Source organism: Castor canadensis, chromosome 2 (genome assembly GCF_047511655.1).
Source record: "Castor canadensis chromosome 2, mCasCan1.hap1v2, whole genome shotgun sequence".
In the NCBI taxonomy this organism is placed as follows: Eukaryota; Metazoa; Chordata; class Mammalia; order Rodentia; family Castoridae; genus Castor; species Castor canadensis.
Window position 1 is genome coordinate 151311356 of NC_133387.1, and position 7716 is coordinate 151319071.

A 7716-nucleotide genomic window follows, 5' to 3' on the forward strand; every position below is an offset into this window, starting at 1 on the left:
TTATGGAAACAGCCAAGATGCCCCACTACGGATGAAGGGATTAAGAAAATGTGGTATTTATACACAATGGAATTTTATGCAGCCATGAAGAAGAATGAAATCTTGTCATTTGTAAGTAAATGGATAGAATTGGAGAACATCATTCTGAGCGAGGTTAGCCTGGCCCAAAAGACCAAAAATCATATGTTCTTCCTCATGTGTGGACATTAGATCAAAGGTAAACACAACAAGGGGATTGGACTTTGATCACATGATAAAGTGAGAGCACACAAGGGAGGTATGAGGATAGGTTAGACACCCAAAAAACTAGATAGCATTTGTTGCCCTCAGTGCCGAGAAAAACTAATGCAGAAACTTTAAAGCTACAGAGTCCAATAGGAGAAGGGAATCAGGAACTACAAAAAAGGTTAGTTTGAGAAGAATTAATTTAGAATGTAACACATATGTTAGGAAAGCAATGTGAGCCAAATCCCTGTAAAGCTATCCTTATCTCAACTAGCAAAAACCCTTGGTCCTTCCTATTATTGCTTATACTCTCTCTTCAACAAAATTAAAGATAAGGGCACAATAGTTTCTGCCTGGCAGCAAGAGGGTAAGTGGGGAGAGAAAGGGGTGGGGGGAAGGAGGGAGAAATGACCCAAACATTGTATGCACATATGAATAAAAGAAATAAAAAAAATAGTGTTGACCTCATACAATTGGGGTGGAGATATAAGAAAGTAAGGCTGTAAGGGGCTTGTCACAGTGTCCTGCCTGCTGCAAGTGACTACTAAGCAGTTGCTAACTAATAATGTCATTACATTAAAAGTCAGATCTTCTGATTTAGCCGGTGTACTTTTCACTAAACTACACACACTTCTGAGGAAAAATAGGGGTTAGTTCCACACTCATTAATTTTAAAATGGCATTTTTTAAAAATCAAGACTCAAAATGGTTTCCACTTATTCCCCAGACATCTGATCCACACAGGTCCTCACATTCCTAATGAGATGATGTCACTTATGTAGGAAGGCCCCAGCACCATTGTAACAAAACTCCTCTGATTTCTAAAACAAGGATAAGAATGCCCATCCTATGTAACTGGACGCTCAAAGGAGATCACAGATAGGAAACTCTCTGAAAGGTGAAATGGCTTTGCTGCAGCATTGTTATGTGTCTGAAAAGCTTTTTGTGCAAGCAGGTAATTGCTAAAAGCATTATCTGATCATAGGCTGTTGAGAGTGTTACTACCATGTGAACCATGACCTAACCAAAACCTTTAGGTTCTCTTTGATTTGGAAAGAGCAAGCAGCATCCAGCATAAAACTTAGTGTGGGAGCAATGGAACACAGAGGAAGTTGACAGAGAGGGAAGTGGATAAATGAGGGACCTTCTAAAGCTTCCTGCTTGCTGTATCCCTAAGCATGACTCATTCCCATGGGTGCCCCTGCCTCCCTCCTTTCTTCCCCCCTTTCCTCTCTTCCTGTTTCTTCATTTGCCTTCCTGCCCCTCCCCACCCTGCTCCTCCTTCTCTGTCTCTTGTGTGTTTTAATCACAGATGGCTAACTGAGAGCAGGATAACACCTGGATTGGTGTTTACTCCTGTCCTTCCCAGTTCTACCTGATTCCATACAAGGAATAAAGGGCACTTGATTAAATTCCTACTGAACAAATCTAAATGAAAATGAATGTGCAATATAAACCAATTCTCCATAGGTACAAAGTACTACATTTGAAATAAAAAATGAAATATGGCATAATTTGAAATCATACAGTGCCAAGTTGTATGATGTTAAATTTACCAATAGATTTGATTCTGAAGTTGAAAAAACCACATCGAAGATTAATCTTTTTGTGGTAATGGGTATCTTTTTCTTGGCCAAATATTGCAAATCAGCAATTAGAAATGTTGTAAGTAAAGCAAAGTGAATCTACTGGTTACCATGCAGTCTATACTAGATGATGTACTAATAATGAGAACATTTTGGTAGGAAACGTAAGGCTCTTTGTGGCTAGGAGCGCTTTCTGTTCAATAGGGCATTTCTTCATGGAAAGCTTATTTTAAAGAATTGTTCATAATCTCCCTATCTTGGAAGAAATTACTTGGATGCTCCCGTTCTAGCTGCTCATTTGTACACAGGAACAACAGAGTGGTGTGAGGTCAGGCTGCTCAGGTGTGAGTCCTGTTGCCAATTGGTAAAGGAATGGGTTTGGACAAACTGCTCACTAAGCCTCAGGTTTCTTCTTCTGCAAAATGGGAATGATAACTGTACCTGACCCATGGGGTCACTTTAAAGATTCAACAGAACACATTGCACCCAACACAGAGGATTCTTAAGAGTCAGTATTTTTCACCCGCACAAAGATGAGCCTACAACATAGATATTGTTTTGTATTTCTCACACCTGTCCTCCAGAATCTATTCTATTTTGTTGTTGGTGGTGGTACAGGTGTTTGAACTCAGGAGTTCATGCTTGCTAGGCAGATACTCTATCCCTTGAGCCACATAGCCAGCACTTTTTGCTTTGGTTATTTTTAGATAGTATGGCACTTTACTCCCAGGTGGGCATGAACTATAATCCTCCTTCATAGCTGGGCTTAACAGGCACCTGCCACCACTCTCAACTTCTTCGTTGAGATGGAATCTGGTGAACTTTCTTGCCCAGGCTGGCCTTGAACCTCAATCCTAGTGATCTCTGCCTTCTGAGTAGATGAGATTACAGACTTAAGCCACCGGTGCCTGGTGACTTATTCTAATTTTTAAAATTGGCCAATTTTATAATATTTGTTTTTTTAAGTCTTTTGTGTATTCATATGTATATTTGTGTGTATTGTAGTTTATGCTTACAAGCTTTAAGGTACATTGTGGGTAGAACTCATATTTTAGCTTTAAATATTAATCTTATAAGATACCTGCTGACATTTAATGTAAGAATTCTTTTACTCAGTGTCTTTTTTCCTTTGCTTATGGAGTGTATTTATTGACTACAGATGTTAAGTACATTACAGAAGAATGTAAAGCTATCAGATAGAACACACACTTCATCTATGTGGTTGCAGGAAACCAGTTGTTTGTCAGGATTTTAAAGAATTCAAGTGGAAAATGAACTTACAAATGTAAAGGTCAGAATTACACATGAAGTTTAAATTGGAATTAATGAAGGATGATTTCAAGATTATAATTATTTCTATCAAAAAGAGTTGATGAAAGGTGTATTCTGCAAGTCCCTTACAATTATGATTTTGAGCAAACTACTTTAAATTATAATGCAGTATGGACTGATAAGGGAAAAAAGAACAGAAGGACAGATGGGCAAGCATGACATAGATCCCTGAACAACAGCCTGAGCCAGCGATGGAGATAAACCTAGCTACAGCTGCAACCAGTCCACAAAGAATTAATTCAGACACAAAACAGAAAAGGATCTTGAGTTTTTTAATGATAAAATGTGCCAAAGGCAAGAGCTGAAATTGGGGCCGAAGAGTGTAAAAGTAACAGGAGCCTGCCCAAAGATGCTGTGGTGTTGCTGGTGCTGGTGCTGGTGGTGGGGACCTTGGTCTAGGTCTTGTTTGAGAGGTAATATGCAGATTCATCCAAAATTTGCAAAATTAAGCAGTAAGAATATCGAGAGAAATTCTAACAGTAAATGCAATGATGGAATACTAGCTTTTTTACCAAGATGAAAATAAATTGAAACTGTAGTCCTGAGGCATGTATAGATAACAATGGCATAGAGCTGAACATCCAGAAATAGACACAAGTCCACATATGCACATCATAAATATGCATTTATTAGCTTAGTGTATGGCAAAGGTGACATGTGAAATACTGGGAAAAGATGACTTATTCAATTAATGACTTGAGAGCAATTAAGAGTCATTGAAGGCAGAAATTATTAAATCCTGTCTCACAATAAACAAAATATTTTTCAGTTGGACTAAAAGTTTACAAGTAAAAAAGGAACTGCAAAAGTATAAGAAAAATCCATGTGAAAATTTTTAAGTAAGTTAGATTGAGGAAGATCCCTTTGTGGTTGATATAAAATCTAGGGGGAAAAGTATCAATAAAAAAGTGGATGAATTCAATTTCAAAAAGGCTTTTTAAGATTAAGGTAGGTTAAAAACCATAAGCTAGGTCAAAAGATAAACCACAAGCCAGAGAAAAATATCTGCATCTCCTATTACTCTAAGGAATTCCTAGAAATCAATAAAAAGAATAGGTCAAAGCTTGGCAGGGCACCTCACACTTGTAATCCTAGCTACTTGGGAGGCAGAAATCATGAGGGTCACAACTTAAGCCCAGCCCAGGCAAAAAGTTTTCGAGACTGCATGTCAATTAATAAACCTGTCGTGGTGGCATGTACCTGTTATCTCAGCTACAGGGAAGGCTTAGGTAGGAGGATTGTGGTCTGAGGCAAAAACTTAAGACCCTGCATGAAAAATACATAAAGTAAAAAACGGCTGGGGGGGCATGGCTCAAATGGTAGACCACCTACCTGGCAAGTACGAAGCCCTGAGTTCAATTCCCAAACTTCAATACTGGCAAAAAAAGAAAGAGATCAACAACCCTATACAAAAATAGATTTCAAAATGTAAATAGAAAATGTAAAAAAAAATCAAACATCACTGAAACATGTGAAAAGATTTTCCAGTCACTCAAAATAAGAGAAATGCAAATTAAACTCCTCCAATAAGTCATTTTTTATCTAACTGGCTGGTAAAGGTAACAACATTACACAACCATGTTGGTAGAAGTATAAAAAATCACTTATACATTGCTGGAGGGAGCATAAATTAGTACAAGTTCTTTGATATTCAATTAGGCAATATCTACTAAAATTAAAAACCATATACATTTCACCTAGCAATTCCACCTCCTATCCTATAGATAGTCTTACAATACAAAATTACATATGGTACAGATTGTCATTATGGTATTATTGGGAAAAAAACCAAATCAAAGGACTGTGCTGGGGAAACTGCCTACGTACACGCAGAAGACTGAAACTAGACCCCAACTCTCACCCTGTACAAAAATCAACTTTAAATGGATCAAAGATCTTAATGTAAGATTTGAAACACTGAAACAACTACAGGTTAAAATAGTGGAAACTCTGAAGATACAGGCATAGTGATTATTTCCTGAATAGGACTCCAATTGCCTGGAAAATAAGAGCAAGAATTAACAAGTGAGAATGCATCAAATTTAAAAGTTTCTGTACATAAAAAAAAAACCCCAACCAACCAAACAATTACCAGAAGCAAGAGGCATCCCATAGAATAGGAGAAAATCTTTGCCAGCTATTGAACAGATAAGGGTTTAATATCCAGAATACACAAAGAGCTCAAAGAAATGAAAAAACAGAACAAATAATCCAATCAATAAGTGGACAAATGAATTGAATAGACAGTTTTCAGAAGAAGTGATACAAATGAAGCAACGTTCAACATTCATGAACATAAAGGAAATGCAAATCAAAATCACATTAAGATTCAAAAAATTTCACGCTGGTCGGGAAACAAACAACAAATGCTAACGAGGATTTGGGGAAAAAGGACCCTCATACACACTGTTGGTAGGAATGAAGATTAGTGTAACCACTGTGGAAATCAGTATGAAAGTTCCTCCAAAAAGGAATAGACTTACCTTGTGACCCTGCCAAACCACTTGGCATATATCTGAAGTAGTATAAATTCATATACAAGAGAGATACCTGAGAGAATATAATGATATGTATTAAAGCTATTGAAAGGGGCGTTGGTTACAAGGAAGGGGAAAGAGAGAGCAAAGGAAGGGGTTGAAAGGACCAAAGTCAAGTATACTTATAGCAAGGATACATCGAGAAACCCCTTTGACATTGACTTAGGAATTAAAAACAGACAGGACTGTAAAACTGGTAGCATATGTGTGGAGGGGGTACTTGTGGGAGGGGGAAGGTGAACAAAGGAGATGAAGGTGAGGGAATATGGTTGATGGAGTTCATATGCTTATACAAAATAGAACAATGAAACCTCTTGCAATTGCTTCAAGTGGAGTGGAGAGGTGGTTGAGAGGGAGAGATAGTGGGGGAAATCTAACTGATGTAGGAAATTAAAAATATTTTTTAAAATAAAGAAAGAAAAAAGAGATTCCTGCATACCCATGCTTATCACACGTTTCTTCACAATAGCCAAACTCTGGAATCAGCCAAGGTGCCTAACAAGCAATGAAAGGATAAAGAAAATGTTATATAAACCTTATTAAATATATATTAGTATATATGTGTATATATATATATATATATATATATATATATATATATATAGTATATATATCTTATAGAGATTTATGGATGGAACTGGAGATCATCATGCTGAGTGAAATAAGCCAAGCTTAAAGGGCATCTTTTTAAAGGGCTTAAAAGAGCACCTGTGCCTATAATCATAGTTCTAGGAAAATAAAGACTGTCTGCCACCAGCACCTCTTCAAGCAGTGCAATCCTGTCAGGCCTGGGCAAATGTGACTCTGGATCTGATGCTGACCTTTATGACAACTCTGCGTGTCATGAACAGTGACATTATCTTCAGGCTGACTTCACTTTTAATTTCCTATAATCCAGAAATACTCCAAATTACGTGTTTCTCTGTAAAGGCTCATAAAATGTGACATTAGTTTTTGGGGAAAATTGCATTTGAATCTGTAATTGAAAGAGAATGTGGTTGATGCATTTTTAGGAAGATCTGAATAGGTTATATCCAATCATTGATTAAAAATGTATTGGTGTCTTATTAAGATTGAAGATGTCTCATCCACTAATGTCCTCAGGTTTCTACCAAAGTAACATCATAATGGCCATAGAAGGTCTTCTGGGAAGTGGATATCATTTATTCACGATGAAGAAGCAATGTATTTCAACTCAAATTTCTTAGCAGCATAAGAAATTAATTTTGTTAAAATTCTAATGCCATTTCTTCCAAATGCTACTGTTTTCCATTATCAAGTTCAGAAAATGTCCCTCACAGTCAGACTTCTCAGAGTTCCTTTTTTAACCACAACCCTAACACTGTTATATTTCTTTTTAAAGATTTTTGTAACTTTTTTATGACCTTTTACAAAATGGCAATCCTTTTTTTTCTCTTATAGGACTTTTTATTTATATAGCAATAACTTTATATGATGGCAGAAATTGAATTTTTGTAGAGACCAGTGGAGCAACCTAGGTGGCCTCTGCCCTGGGACTGTGGGGAGAAAGATGCATTCTTCACTGAAATGCCACCAGTCCTGTTTTTTTTTTTTTCTTCTTCTTGTATTTCCACCCTATGTCTTCCCATTCACAATACAGACCAGGCATAGGGTCTGAGTTGAACTGTGTATTGTGTAGGTTACTTTCCCTCCTCTGTATCTATACAGTAAGTGAAGAACACAGCCTGTGGTAAGCACCAGGAGGCCCAGTCCTGTCTTCTCAACCAGTCTTCCCTCTGTAAAAAGCCCCACAGTGTCCTGGTGGCATCTCTAGTGCTGTCTAAGCATGACTACACACATTCCCTAAACAGGGTCTCTATGCTGTCCTTTTAAATAAAAATGAGGACATGTTTTCAAAATACTCCTCATGCTGATCTTCTGCTTTCACAGAAGGGATGGAAATACCCCTCGTGATTTAGAGGGTTGATTTATTATTCACTAGAAACTATACCTGAGAGCTTCCTTCTCTTCTCCAACTGTAGCCTTTCAACAACCATAGCCTTCCTGGTCCCCTC

At 37.4% G+C, this 7716-nt stretch overlaps 1 non-coding gene across 1 annotated transcript; it reads right to left on the bottom strand.

Annotated features, from left to right (window-relative positions):
• Nucleotides 1-7276: 7276 nt before the first annotated feature.
• Nucleotides 7277-7408, bottom strand: LOC141421147 (small nucleolar RNA SNORA51). Its single transcript, XR_012445820.1, has one exon. It is a non-coding gene; the product is annotated as a small nucleolar RNA SNORA51 (small nucleolar RNA).
• Nucleotides 7409-7716: the final 308 nt, after the last annotated feature.